This window comes from Dendrobates tinctorius, unplaced genomic scaffold (genome assembly GCF_039654945.1).
Source record: "Dendrobates tinctorius isolate UK_male_01 unplaced genomic scaffold, ASM3965494v1 ptg000094l, whole genome shotgun sequence".
Taxonomy (NCBI): Eukaryota; Metazoa; Chordata; class Amphibia; order Anura; family Dendrobatidae; genus Dendrobates; species Dendrobates tinctorius.
This window is the reverse complement of record NW_027361762.1, coordinates 399,241-415,000: the sequence shown is the minus strand read 5'-3', so window position 1 is coordinate 415,000 and position 15,760 is coordinate 399,241. Positions and strand designations below refer to the sequence as shown.

General features: G+C 45.6%; 1 long non-coding RNA gene across 1 annotated transcript in view; it reads right to left on the bottom strand.

Annotated features, from left to right (window-relative positions):
• The window catches only part of LOC141098679 (uncharacterized), a 183,798-nt gene extending 168,251 nt beyond the window's left edge, over positions 1–15,547 (bottom strand). Inside the window, exon 1 of the long non-coding RNA XR_012234313.1 lies at positions 15,382–15,547. This is a non-coding gene — a long non-coding RNA (uncharacterized lncRNA). The remainder of the gene's footprint in view (positions 1–15,381) is intronic.
• Between the last annotated feature and the right edge of the window lie 213 nt (positions 15,548–15,760).

Here is a 15,760-nt window from a genome sequence, read left to right as displayed (position 1 = left end):
AAACCCTGTAATATATCTGAAGAGTCATTTCTGATTATTTGCTGGAAGGGAGGTATTTGGTACTGTGCTCAATTGTCTTGAGTATCATTGAAGTAGTCAGTTATGGAATATTTGTTATCCATTTAGTCTTGGCTGTTTCGGATGTGGACAAACTTATAATATTTAGCAGTATGTCCTCTGATTGTGGGACAGTGATATCACAAGTTTGTCATATCTTTCTGGTAGATCTGGGGTTAGAAGATCACTACATATTGTGAATCTCAGATATTACATTTATCTTGCGAGTTTGTGTCCAATATTAAATGAATTTGATTTCCTTTGGTGCTGAAGAGGTTTACGACTCTTTCTATGCTGCTCAGAAACAAGTAGCTCCATTTCAGCTGCTTCTGATTTGGTCATTACCTCTCCCTATAAAACCTGGTCAGACCTTCTCTTTCTTGCAAGTGAAAGCTTTGCTTTCTAGCTCCTTGGAGATGTTATGCTGAATTGAAGATCGCTGTTGCTACTGGAGATTGTTGCATGCTCTTTTTGGGTGTATGCTTTCTTCATAGTCCTATTCTCATTTGGTTGGTACATTCCTATCCTTTCCTATATACCTCTTTACATTGGGTGAGTGTCTGTATGTTTGTTATTTTCTGGTATTCCTGTCTGTCTTACATGTTGATACACTAACATTTCTTCTGTGGGAGGAGACAGTGTAGGGAATAACAGGAGAACAGTAAGGCTGCTCACCAAACCTCCTCAACTTTAGATGTAACTTTGGGAGAAGTAAAAGTTAGTGCCCCAGTCCTAAGGACGGTTCACGGCCGCTTTCCCTATCACAAACAGTCACAGCTTGACAATTGGGTCAACATTGTGCGTTGAACAGGATTCAACTTCAAAGGGGCCATTTACAACAATATTTTTGAGACATAACTGTGTGTTTGTGTATAAAGAGAGAAAAACACAATATGTGTGTATTTTCAATAAGTTTGAGATCTGGGAATGAAATAACATTGAAGTTGGGTCAATAAAGTGATTAATGTATGTTATCCTTCATTAATATCAACAGTAGAAATTTCCATGTGACCTTCTTTCTTGGATATTGGGATTATCGATTAGAGTAGATGAGACAGAATAGATTTGATGTAGAACTTTTTTATCTTTTTTGCCAATATTGTTATCAATAATGGATTGTTTTTGACAGGTTCTGATAGATTTTCACATTTTAGATTTTCTTTGGCTATGTTTTGAATCATTTTTGGTCTCCACATCTGTAAATACAGGTGTATGGTGTAACCAATCTATTGCCACTCTCATCAGGGCTGTAAGATTGTAAGTCCATATAAAAGGGAAATTTTAGCCCTAGGTTAAGCTTTGGCTGTTCTAAATTTTGAAAAGAAATACTTGGGTGACCTTACCTCCAGATAAAAGACTGAAAGAGATAATCTATTTCTGGTCCTTTTAGTGGAGTTATGTTGGGAGTTATTGTGGAAACTTCACACTAGAACTTGGAAATCAAAGTCCCATAGTCTGGAGAAAGAGTGGAGACAGACAACCCAACCTGCTTGAGGTCTAATGTGAAGTTTCCACAATCAGTGATGGTTTGAGGAGCCATGTCATCTGCTGGTATAGATACACTATGTTTCATCAAGACCAAAGTCAGAGCAGCCATCTATCAGGAAATTTTAGAGCACTTTGTGCTTCTCTCTGCTGACAAGCTTTTTGGAGTTGGAAATTTCATTCTCTAAGAGGACTTGGCACCTGTCCACACTGCCAAAAGTACTAATACTGGGTTTAAAAACAAAAGTGTTACTGTGCTTGATTGGCCAGCAAACTCGCCTGACCTTAATCCCATAGAGACTCTGTGGGGCAATGTCAAGAGGAAGATGAGACACCAGACCCAACATTGCAGATGAGCTGAAGACTGCTATCAAAGCAACCTAAGCTTCCATAACACCTCAGCAGTGCCAGAGGCTGATCGCCTCCATGCCATTCTGCATTGATGTAGTAATTGATGCCAAAGGAGCCCCAACCAAGTATTGAGTGCATTTACTTAATACACTTTTCAGTAGGCCAACATTTCGGATTTTAAAATCATTTTTTCAAGCTGGTGTTATAAAGTATTCTAATTAACTGAGATAATGACTTTTGGGGTTTCATTGGCTGTAAGCCATAATCATCAATATTAACAGAAATAAACACTTGAAATACATCACTCTGTTTGTAATGACTTTCTAATACATGAGTTTCACTTTTTGTATTGAAGAACTGAAATAAATTAACGTTTTCATGATATTCTAATTTTGTGAGATACACCTGTATATACAGTATGTGTGTATATATACAGTACCGTTCAAAAGTTTGGTGTCACCCAGACAATGTTGTGTCTTCCATGAAAACTCATACTTTTATTAATCGAATGAGTAGCCAAATGAATTTAAAGGGAATATGTCACCGGAAATTTGCGGGCTATGTAAATGCCCTGTGTCCAGTCCGATGGGCGGTGTTTCTTCTTCTCTTCTCCACTCCATCTATGGCCGCCGTCCGCAATATTTACCGGAATTAGAGTGGTTCTCCTCCATATTTCACGCGTGTGCAAAGCAATCTTGCCTCGCGCACGCGCAGTATGCTTTGCTCAACTGCGGGCAAAGCCGAAAATCATTACTGCGCATGCGCCGGTGCACTATGTCCCGGAACACAGTGAAATACTTCCGGGACATAGTGTACCGGGGCATGCGCAGTAATGAATTTTGGCTTTGCCCGCAGTTGGGCAAAGCATTCTGCGCGTGCGCGAGGCAAGATTGCTTTGTGCACGCGCGAAATATGGAGACCTACTCTAATTACGGAAAATATCGCGGCCGGCGGCTACGCATGGGGTGGAGAAAAGAAGAAACACCACCAATCGGAGCAGACACAGGGCATTTATATAGCCCGCAAATTTCTGGTGACAGATTCCCGTTAAAATTTAGTCTAGACATTGACAAGGTTTGAAAAAAAGATTTTTATTTGAAATAATAATTTTCTCCTTCAAACTTTGCTGTCATCAAAGAATGCTCCCTTTGCAGCACTTATAGCATTGCAGACCCTTTGGCATTCTAACAGTTAATTTGCTGAGGTAATCTGGAGAAATTTCACCCCATGCTTCCAGAAGCCCCTCCCACAAGTTGGTTTGGCTTGATGGGCACTTTTTGAGTACCATACGGTCAAGCTGCTCCCACAACAGTTCAATAGGGTGAGATCTGGTGACTGCGCTGGTCACGCCATTACGGATAGAATACCAGCTGCCTGCTTCTTCCCTAAATAGTTATTGCATAATTTGGAGGTGTGCTTTGGGTCATTGTCCTGTTGTAGGATGAAATTGGCTCCAATCAAGTGCTGTCCACAGGGTATGACATGGTGTTGCTAAATGGAGTGATAGCTTTCCTTATTCAAAATCCATTTTACCTTGTACAAATCTCCCACTTTAACAGCACCAAAGCAACCCCAGACCATCACGTTACCTCCACCATGCTTGACAGATGGTGTCAGGCATTCTTACAGCATCTTTTCAGTTGTTCTGCATCTCTCAAATGTTCTTATGTGTGATCCAAACACCTCAAACTTGGATTCGTCTGTCCATAACACTTTTTTCCAACCTTCCTCTGTCCAGTGTCTGTGTTCTTTTGCCCATATTAATTTTTTCCTTTTATTAGCTCAGATATGGCTTTTTCTTTGCCACTCTGCCCTGAAGGTCAGCATCCCGGAGTCGCCTCTTCACTGCAGATGTTGACACTGGCGTTTTGCATGTACTATTTAATGGAGCTGCCAGTTGAGGACCTGTGAGGGGTCAATTTCTCAAACTGCAGACTCAAATGTACTTGTCTTGTTGCTCAGTTGTGCAGTGGGGCCTCCCACTTTGCTTTCTACTCTGGTTAGAGCCTGTTTGAGCTCTCCTCTAAAGGGAGTAGTACACACCGTTGTATGAAATCTTCAGTTTCTTGGCAATTTCTCACATGGAATAGCCTTCATTTCTAAGAACAAGAATAGACTGTCACATTTCACATGAAAGTTCTTTTTTTTCTGGCCAATTGAGAGTTTAATGGAACCAACAAATTTAATGCTCCAGATTCTCAACTAGCTCAAAGGAAGGTCAGGTTTATAGCTTCTCTAATCAGCCAAACTGTTTTCAGCTGTGCTAGCATACTTGCACAAGGGTTTTCAAGGGTATTCCAACCATCCATTAGCTTTCTTACACAGTTAGCAAACACAAAATACCATAAGAGCACTGGAGTGATGGTTGTTGGGAATGGGCCTCTATACGCCTATGAAGACATTGCGTTACAAACCAGACGTTAGCAGCTAGAATAGTCATTTACCACATTAACAATGTAGAGAGTATATTTCTGAATCATTTAATGTTGGTTTCATTGGAAAAAACTGTGCTTTTCTTTAAAAAGTAAGGAAATTTCTAAGTGACCCTAAACTTGTATTGGGGAACACTCACTTGGCTGCAGATAGATCAGGTCCAACACAGGCATTTTCATATAACATAGTCCATACGGTTTATTGTGCAGCATAAACCATAGCAGCATGAGGAAAACGATAACAGTCTTAAAGCAGAAAAAAACGAATGTTCATAGTGGAGCTCCGCTCCCTTAGCCCTGTGTTCACACAGACTGTGTTTTATCCAGCAAACAGACTCTACAGCCTCTCAGGTAATTCCCCCCTCTGTCTGGGGTTACCTCTTAGCTGCTTCTCAGTCCTGACATCCCTTTCCTCCTGGGGACTGGCCAGCACTCACAGGCTATTGCACACAGGCCACACACAGTCAGCGGCATCCACATGTGCGCATCAGGAAGGTAGCACACATTCTAGCACGTCGGCCTTCCGGGACCTTCCACACGGACCAATCAGATCCAGGCATTCCCTCATGTGACCTACCCTGGTCACCTTATATGGCCCATAGCCACGCCCACAGCATCACATGGCTATGACCTTATTGCAGGTCCTTCACAACCACACACATAGGCTTTACTTCAGACACGCCCCTGGGTGGGTTTGTAGGTGACTGGTCCCACCCATCTCATCAGCCACCTGGAAGCTCTCCCTAATACAGAGTAACAAATCCTCAGCAGAATATCTGCTGATTAATAGCAGTTCTAGCTTCCATCACAAAGTCACCTGTTATGAGCTCATTTTCTGCTCCACCAGTTGAGAGTTCTCCTTCCGTTCTCCCTCTGGTGGTGACAGGAGGTAGTGAGGTTGGTTTAATTGGTAGTGATCTGCCACCTGTTGAGGAAGATAACGATTGGATCTCTGGAGTATCAGACTGGATATAAGACAGCCAATGCCCTATCCTGGTGCTGGTGATTCAGTCTGCTTCTCAGGTCTTGGACTCAGCTCTTTTCCAGTCTTCTCAAGTTAAGTTTGTTTTTGCTAATGTTCACACTTGCTCTTGTTGGTCAATTCAGTTTTTTGTGTGGTCAGCCAGCCCAGCTGGGCTGTGCTAAATTTCCACTCTTATTTATCTGTATTTGCCAATTTGTCTTTTTTTTGTCCCTTATTAGATTGGCCTCTTTTTGCTCTGTCTCAGAATATTTCAGAGTGCTGATATAGTGGGAGAAGTCTAGTGACTTCAGGGTTATTTTTGCTATCAGTTGTGTTGGACATGATTTTTGGTAGGGTTTTTGGCAGATTGCAGTTTTTTTCCTGTCCTTTCTAGTTAGCTTGGCCCCATCGTTTGCTCAGCCTATTTTCCTGCCTTTGTTTTCATCTTGTTTCACCGTCAATACATGTGGGGGGCTGTCTTTCCTTTGGGGTCTGCTCTGGGGCAGTTAGTTTAACTCTTTTCCTGCTTTAGGCTTATTTAGCTCTCTGGTTGTGACGAGGCATCTAGGACCACAGTAGGAATGCTCCACGACTGCTACTAGTTGCGTGGTTAGGATCAGGGGTCTGCAGTCTGCATAGTTACCATCCTCTTTGGTTTTCTGAGACTTAGCGTGTGTTGTTTTTTATTTCTTCCTCGGCGACCCATTCATAACAGCCACCCACCTTGTGATACATAACGGTCATTTACCATCCTTTCTCCATTACAATAATGGATATGCCTGAGTGCATGACCCATACAGTGCTCCCTAGCTGTCTCAGCAGTCACTGCACCACATACCTCCCCCCTCTGTTCAAACTTGTGGGGTTGAACACTTGACATTGCCCAGGGGTCTCGAGACCGGGCACCTATGTCATGTTGCCCTACAAGTCAAGAGGAATGTCTCCATCTGTTTTGGGCGTCATACAGCATCATATTTACATTAGGCCTCCCCCGCCCCCAGCGGTCAGTATATCAGCCTTGGGCTTCGGCCTTCCAGTCAAAGTTCGTCTGCATGACCAGATACTCTTTAGTCTCCATCTTTCTACAGTGCGCTCCATCACCCGTCCTTTCTCTCACTGGCCGGCTGTTATAACTTTATATACTCTGTGTAATGGAGGTCAGTGACGTGGATCAGAAAAGAGGCCTGAGCTCATAGGTTTTCAGTTCTGTAGTATTTATCAGAATCAAGCAGGTTTACAGATAAGACACAGCAGGGTAAAAGCAGATGAAGATAATAATGCAGTGAGCAGCCGTACAGACCGTGGAGACGTATGAAGTCCAAGTTGCCAGATCCGGAGACCTGGAGAGCAGGCCAGGCCCGCTAGCAGGAAACAGTCCTTGAAGTGGAGGTGGGTGCAAAGCTGATCCGAAGAAACAGGTCTTTACAATGAGACCAAGATTCACAGGCAGGCGGGGTATCCCAAGGTAACGAAGAGACGAGCTAGGTAGCAGTCCTTCCAGCTTGATAACAAGTCCAAGAACAAGTATACTCAAGCAATGAGTAATCATACAGAGCATCCTTATATACAGAGCAGGCAGGAACAAGAGAGATCAACACAGGAAATAAGATGGCCCCCGTTGAGGCTCGTGACTCCATCTTGGATGAGGGCAAAAATGAACTAAACTAAGGGCAAAGCAGAAACTGAGCGACAGACATAAGGCAAGGATTTCAGAGAAACGGATATGCAGGCCAAGTCCTTACATTACTCTCCCCTTAAAAGACGTCCTCTGGATGAGCTTAAGTCCGGCTTATTGGGATATCTGCTGTGGAACAGTCTGATTAAGTGAGGAGCATGGACGTTCTCCACTGGTTCCCAGAAATTCTCTTCAGCCGAATATCCTTGCCATTTTACCAAGTATTGGAGACGTCTCCTATGAACCCGTGAATCCAAGATCCTTTCCACGATGAATTCCTCTTGCCCGTCAACGAGAACTGGGTCAGGAGGAGCAGCGGTGCGTCCGGGAAAAGGGTTAGGCACTGCCGGCTTTAACAAAGAGACATGAAAGACAGGATGAATTTTCAATGAGTTAAGCAACTTGAGTCGACAGGCTACAGAATTCACTATACTGCTGATCTTATATGGGCCAACATATTTTTGCCCCAGTTTAGACGTTGGGATCCTGAGCTTCAAGTTCTTAGTTGAGAGCCAAACCATGTCTCCTACCTTGTACATTGGAGCTGGCTTACGGAATTTGTCTGCTGCCTTCTTGTATCTTTCCTGTGCTGAACCTAAAGTGTCTTTAAGAACTTCCAAATTGCATTGCAAGGATGAAATGCGGTCAGCTACCGCAGGCACAGACATGTCTATTGGAAGTTGAGGAAGAATACTGGGGTGATATCCCTTGTTGGCAAAGAACGGAGACAATTTGGTGGAAGCATTCTGAGAATTATTATATGTGAATTCAGCCAACGGAAGCAAACTCACCCTATCGTCCTGTAGGTGGCACACATAGCAACGCAGATATTGTTCCAAGGTCTGATTGGTCCATTCAGTTTGGCCGTTAGACTGTGGATGAAAAGCAGATGACAATTTTACTTTGATGTCCAGAGCAGCACAGAAGCTTTGCCAAAACCGTGAGGTAAATTGTACCCCACGATCCGATATTACTTCATCCGGAGCTCCGTGCAAACGAAAAACATTTTGTACAACAAGATCTGCTGTTTGTTTAGCCGTTGGTATACCAGCACAGGGAATGAAATGAGCAGCTTTAGTCAGCCGGTCAACTACTACTAGAATTGTGTTTTTCCCCTGTGACAGAGGCAACTCCACAATAAAGTCCATTGAAATAGACCCCCAAGGACGAGATGGAACAGGCAGAGGTTGCAAGAGTCCTGTCGGTGAGGAGCGAGGAACTTTTGACCTGGCACATACCTCACATGACGATACATACTGAAGCACATCTTTCCGAAAGGTTGGCCACCAAAAAAAACGAGACAGAAATTCCTGAGTCTTCTGAACTCCCCTATGGCCGGCAAACTTTGAGTCATGCATTAGTTTTAAGACACTCAGTTTTACTGTTTCTGGAACATACAAACGCTGTCCTTGAAACCAAAGTCCATTCTTGAAAGTTAGATTTACCTGGGTGGGGGGTAGCCCCAAAAGCGAATCTGCAGCATAAGCCTCCTTAATCTCCGTTAAAAGATCTTGATTATGTAGGACACTTACAAAGTTCTTCTCAGATAGAATGGTCCTTGGAGGCGAAGCCGGAGTTGCTTTATCTGAATGAATCCTGGACAGTGCATCAGCCTTTCCATTGCAAGAGCCCGGCCTATAGGAGATGACAAAATCAAACTGGTTAAGGAAAAGATTCCACCGAGCCTGTCTGGGTTTTAGACATCTTGCCGACCTCATAAATTCGAGATTCCGGTGATCCGTGAGTATAACAATCTGTTGGGATGCTCCTTGTAACAGATGTCTCCATTCTTTAAATGCGGTTATAATGGCTAACAGTGCTTTGTTGCCAACGTCGTAATTCCTTTCGGCAGGTGATAACTTTTGAGAGAGAAAGGCACACGGATGCAAGAGATCTTTCTCACCTGTCCTTTGCGAGAGTATGGCCCCTACCGCACAGTCCGAGGTGTCCACTTCCACTATGAAGGCCTTGTCTGGGTCAGGATGTACGAGAACGGGAGCTGTCGTAAATTTAGACTTTAATGTGGAAAATGCTGTTTGAGCTTGAGGCGACCAGACAAATGGTGTCTTCTTCCGGGTTAAATGAGTGATGGGTGCAACGATTGCTGAAAAATTTTTAACGAATCGTCTGTAGAAATTAGCGAATCCGATGAATCGCTGTACCTCCTTCACTGATTTGGGAGTTGGCCACTCCTGAATGGCTTGCGTCTTGCTTACATCCATGCTGAGACCCTGGGGAGAAATAACATATCCCAAAAATTGAATTTCTGTTTTGTGAAACTCACATTTCTCCAGTTTAATGTATAAATGATTTTGCCGTAGACGATCCAAAACCATTTTCACGTGTCGCTGATGATCCTCGATATTGCTGGAAAAAATTAAAATGTCATCCAAGTAAATCACAACAAAAATATCAAGTATGTCTCTGAAAACATCATTTGCCAAGTGCTGGAACGTAGCTGGTGCATTACAGAGGCCAAAAGACATAACTAGGTACTCAAAATGTCCATAACGTGATCGAAATGCTGTTTTCCACTCGTCGCCAGGACGAATCCGTACTAAATTGTATGCTCCACGAAGATCTAATTTAGTGAAGATTTTGGCGTGTCGAACTCTCTCAAGTAACCCGTGAATTAGTGGAAGTGGGTAAGAGTTCCTGATTGTGATTTTGTTGAGCTCCCGGTAGTCAATGCATGGACGAAGTGAACCATCTTTCTTTTTGACAAAGAAGATTGGGGCACCCGCTGGGGAGGAAGATGGTGGTAAAAACCCTTTAGCTAAATTTTCGTCAATATACTCTTTAAGAGCTTTTAATTCCGGACCAGACAGTGGATAAATACTCCCCAATGGAATTGCGGCACCAGGCAATAATTCCACGGGGCAATCATATGGCCGATGTGGCGGTAATTTATCCGCATTTTTCTTGTCACACACATCACTAAAATCCCAATACTCTACCGGTAGTGTCGAGTCGACCGCGGCTGCTGTTTTCACTGGAGCCAGCTCTCTGGACGCTGCTGATTCATTTGGAAATTTTAACTCCTTTGATGTCCAATTGATCGTAGGATTACGCAGCCGTAACCAAGGCAGTCCTAAAATAATAGGAAAATTAGGAGAGGAAATCAGTAAAAAAGAAATTTTTTCCGAATGATCTGCCCCCATATGGATCTTTAGTGGGACTGTTTCGAGTTTCACAGGCCCAGATATCAATGGAGACCCGTCCACGGTCTCCAATAAACACCGGAGAGTCCCTCTTTCGTGAAAGAATGCCATGTTTCTCAGCAAAGGAAGTGTCCATGAGATTGCTGCAAGCTCCAGAGTCTATCATGGCGGAGCACGTGATCCAGCGGGAATGTACCCAGATCTTGATAGAAATGCAACAGAGCGAATCTCTAAGTAAGGCGATATCCACAGGTGATGAGGCCTCCGATGAATCATCAGGGAAATCAAAATTTGCAGCCGTTATTTCCTGACTGTGTGAATGAGAACCTACCGAAGAAATATCTGAAAAGTCAAGTTCGGTCACTGCAGCTGCGGACTTGCGATTTTTCCCAGGGCACTCCGATATATAATGACCCGACTTTCCGCAATAGAAACACAAGTTCTCCTTGAAACGATGTTCCTTACGTGTATCAATGACTTTTCTCCGTACTGCGTCGACCTGCATAGGTTCAGACTCTCTCTGGGATAAAGTCTTGCTCGACGCCTCCCTGGTGGAGGAAGGGAAAGACATGAGGTTATTACGATTAGCCTCAGCCCATTTTTCCTGTCGACGTTCAGTGAGACGAATGTCAATCCGAATACAATGATGTATAAAGTCAGCTAGATTAGTAGGTGATTCTCCTCGAGCCAGTTCGTCCTTAATTGAAGCAGACAAACCTCTCCTGAACACTGCATACTTTGAAGAATCGCACCATGTCGTATCCAGCACCCACCTCCGCAACTCCATTGCATATTCCACCAACAGACGCTTCCCTTGACGAAGTGTCAGTAATGCGGTTTCTGCTGTTAAACTTCGGTTGGGGTCATCAAACATTTGAGACATTGCGGCAGTAAAGGCATACATCATTAGTCTCAATTAATGGATTAGCCCAGGCTAACGCTTTGTTTGTTAGCAACATAATCATAGTCAATACTTTTTCTCGATCAGTTAAAAACTGGGCCGCACGTGCAGAGAAATACAGCTGACATTGATTCAAAAATCCCCGAAATTTCTCTCTTTCACCACCGAACCTGAATGGTGGGAGTTTAGGAAAACCCGGACCCGGAGCTGGAATTGGAGCCGGGGCAGCAACCACAGCTGCAGTCTCTACATTTGAAAGTCAAGACGCTATGGCCTGAATAGACGTATCGGCCACATTCGCGTTATGATTGGTTTGCGATTCTAAGGTCCCCAGCTTTATTTTAATAGCCTGCAGCTCCCCATGAAGTCCAGAAACAAAAGAGCAAAGTTTCTTCATTCGTACCTCCATAGAATCTGACCCAGAGATCTCCATATTTGATGGCTTGAGTATTCTGTTATAACTTTATATACTCTGTGTAATGGAGGTCAGTGACGTGGATCAGAAAAGAGGCCTGAGCTCATAGGTTTTCAGTTCTGTAGTATTTATCAAAATCAAGCAGGTTTACAGATAAGACACAGCAGGGTAAAAGCAGATGAAGATAATAATGCAGTGAGCAGCCGTACAGACCGTGGAGACGTATGAAGTCCAAGTTGCCAGATCCGGAGACCTGGAGAGCAGGCCAGGCCCGCTAGCAGGAAACATTCCTTGAAGTGGAGGTGGGTGCAGAGCTGATCCGAAGAAACAAGTCTTTACAATGAGACCAAGATTCACAGGCAGGCGGGGTATCCCAAGGTAACGAAGAGACGAGCTAGGTAGCAGTCCTTCCAGCTTGATAACAAGTCCAAGAACAAGTATACTCAAGCAATGAGTAATCATACAGAGCATCCTTATATACAGAGCAGACAGGAACAAGAGAGATCAACACAGGAAATAAGATGGCCCCCGTTGAGGCTCGTGACTCCATCTTGGATGAGGGAAAAATGAACTAAACTAAGGGCAAAGCAGAAACTGAGCGACAGACATAAGGCAAGGATTTCAGAGAAACGGATATGCAGGCCAAGTCCTTACACCGGCTCTCCCGGTTGATACAGTCAGAAGTCTCACTTACAGTCGCATCAACTGTCTGGCCTGAGTCTGACCCATTTATTGTCTCACCGGAGCTAAAGTCTCTCAAGTTCATACTGTGAGAGGAACTACCACTTGTAGATTTGCGACATTCACATTTTGCTGAAGGTCTTTGGCCACCTGCCATCTCATTAATTGGGGGGTACCTTCTGGTCCTTATACCTTGGGTTGTAGGCGGCCGCCACCTGATGTTCCGCACCTCTTTATTAATCCGCAGTCGGTCCAGTCTCAACTGCTCTATCTCCTGCAGGTACATTACTCGGTATTTTACTAGAGCATCCGAAAGATCCTCAGGCTTTCCATGGAGCCAACCACAATGATGGGAATCATGCCCTCTTCACCAGGTACCTCGACTTCACCATCAGGAGGGATCCTCATCCTCGCCACACCGGAGATATCCACAAGGTTTTGCATCACTTTACTGGCCTTCCAATGACTCTCTCCACCAGATATTTGGATACCGGAATTACATCTTCCCCCAAGCCCAGCTGATTCTTAGCTTCCCTTGCCAGCTCTAGACATCGAGCAGCTTTCACATTACTCCGCCTAAACATCTGTTTAGCGTGGAGACATTGCAGATGCATATCTGTCAGGACAGCTACCCACTTTGCTGTGTCTTCCCTGGCTGATAGGACCACCAGCTGCCGAGTCTCAGGTGCCCAGTGCACCTTACACGCTTTGACCGCCTTTTTAAAAGCCTCATGTACCTTTTCATCGGTACAGGCTTCTTGCACGTCTTCAGGTACTTCAATCATGCACTTGAAGGTCGTGGACTTGCTCTCTTCCTGGACAGAAGGCTCTGGGTTTACCACGGACACTTCCCTCAATACCGTTGTCCCGACCGGGGGAATATCTTGTTCAGCTTTCTGCTCCAAGTCTTCAGGAGATTTTAACTCTTTGAGACCCCTTGCCAAGATGGGTACTGGCAGTTCTGTCTTGTCATCACTCGGGCCCGGCCGCTGTAAGTCTTCGTCCAACTTCTTCTCCCGCAGAAGACCTCTTACAGTTTCTTTGAGCACTTTCACATCTTCCCTTAGGGTGTTGTTCACGCTTTGCCACATTGACAGGTGACCTCTGAGCTCCAAGACTTCTTTCTCGAGCTCCTCCACTCTGTGCTTGGCCATTTGTCTCAGGGCCTTGACTGCCAAGAGCTCAGACTCTAGGTGGTGCAGCCGCTCCAACTGCGTGGAGTTGGTGACTTCCATACTTGCCACCTTTAGACATTCCTTCGCCAGCTGTTGACTCATCTCTTAGTGCCCTTGCTCCAAGTCTCGTAGGTGCGCTTCTACCTGGTGAAAACTGTCAACTTGCTCTTTACACATGCACACTTCCTGGGTCAGGTTGTCACCACTCACCCTGTCATCCAGGAACAGCAAGCCCCCATTCACACAGGTGTCGGACCCCTTTTCTGGAGGTACCCCGTTTCCCACGGTCACATGTTTGGTCACCCCAGCCAAATCCCCGAGTTGGTCAGACCCACACTTTCTCTCGGTCACCCGGAGCTCTGGACTATCGGCCTTAGGTGGTGCTACCTCCTCCTTTGAGCCACCCCACACTTCATCAACTTCCCCTGCATCTTCAAACAAAACAAAGTCCCGGCCCCTCTCAAAGGGATACACTAAGTTTGGTGGTATACTGCCACCGTGGCACTCAACCCTTTTGGTTCCCTCAATCATTACTCCGTCCACAATATAGTCCACAGTGACCCCATGGTGGCAGCGAACCTTGACCTTTTTCTCGGTCAGATAGAAAACGAGAGGAGTACCTGTCAGAGTCACCTGACTCTTTGAGTCCAGCCGTCCAGAGACCCTTTCACGGTGTAGCATCACGATACACACCTGCGGCCCGTCGTCATCCAGAAAGAATGTGACACACTCAGAAAATGTTAGACACAAACACCGCTGTTCCCCAGACATGTCCACTGAGGTAACCAGTGCTGCCCCTTTTGAAAACTCTTCCCCTTTTTGGACCAGTATCCCTTTTTGGACTTTGCCTCCCCCTGGGACGCCACCCCCTTTTGGGCTACCACCCCGATTTGGGTCACCGCCTCCCTCTGGGACTTCACCCCTTTTTGGGTCACCACCCCGATTTGGGTCACCGCCCCCTTTTGGGACTTCCCCATGTCCCCTGTACAGGCCTTCTTAGGCCAGAGTTCACACGGTACCGTTTATGTCTTTTGGGCTTAAAACTGGCCCTTTAAGAAGACGAATACTGTGATGTCCTCTTACGATACCACACCAGCTCCTGCTGGCACTGCCACAGCTCCTTTTGTAGCCGCAAAGCATCGGCACCTCCGGCTGCCACCCACAAACAGCTGCTGGCATCACTGCAGCTCCTGCTGCGCCATATTCATGGACCCGCCGATCCACAGCAACCTTCGTAACCCCGCCGAGTTACAGCCAGCCGCTTGTCACCTTCGTAACCTCGCCGAGTTACAGCAAGCCTCTTGTCACCTGAGCCACCGCAAGCTGACTTGAGAGGGAGAAAAAAAACACAGCAAAAAAACACATGTGGCCTGTCTGTGTGCTATTCAAGATGTCCGTCTCCTCCTGAGACCGTCCAACACACAGGGCTCACCGGGTGCTATTCAGGGATCCAACCCTCCTCCCAGGGTTTCCCAACACACTGGCCTCACCAGGTCCACAGTCTTTCTCACTGACCCCAGTCAGTACAACACGGACACCTGTCCGTTACCTGCTGGTGTCAGCCAGACAGGTTCCCAGATGCCTCTTCTCCTCAGAGGTATCCAACAAATTATCCACAGTCTCTTTCTCTGACCTCGGTCAGCATAACTCATGGTTTTCATGACCGTTTGCTCCCCTGGCTCAGCATTGCCAGCATTGCAACATGTGCTTATTGAAACCATTGCCCCTAGCAACCGATTTTGTAGTCCTCATCCGTTGCCCCTAGCAACAAGGCTACAACAGTGCCCTTAGCATTCTCCACCATACTGTAAGGTAGCGCTCACTGAGTGTATTAGGGAACATTCACTTGGCCGCAGATAGACCAGGACCGGCACAGGCTTTTCCATATAACATAGTCCATACGGTTTATTGTGCAGCATAAACCATAGCAGCATGAGGAAAATGATAACAGTCTTACAGCAGACAAAAACGAATGTTCATAGTGGAGCTCCCCTCCCTTAGTCCTGCGTTCACACAAGCTGTGTTTTATCCAGCAAACAGGCTCTACAGTCTGTCAGATAATTCCCCCCTCTGTCTGGGGTTACCTCTTAGCTGCTTCTCAGTCCTGATGTCCCTTTCCTCCTGGGCACTGGCCAGCACTCACAGGCTATTACACACAGGCCACACACGGTCAGCGGCGTCCACATGTGCGCATCAGGAAAGTAGCACACCTTCTAGCACGTCGGCTTTCCGGGACCTTCCACACAGAGCATTCAGATCCAGGCATTCCCTCATGTGACCTACCCTCATCACCTTATCTGTTCCGTAGCCACGCCCACAGCATCACATGGCTATGACCTCATTGCAGGTCCTTCACAACCACATACATAGGCTTTACTTCAGACACACGCTCCTGGGTGGGTTTGTAGGTGACAGGTACCACCCATCTCACCAGCCACCTGGAAGCTCTCCCTAATACAAAAT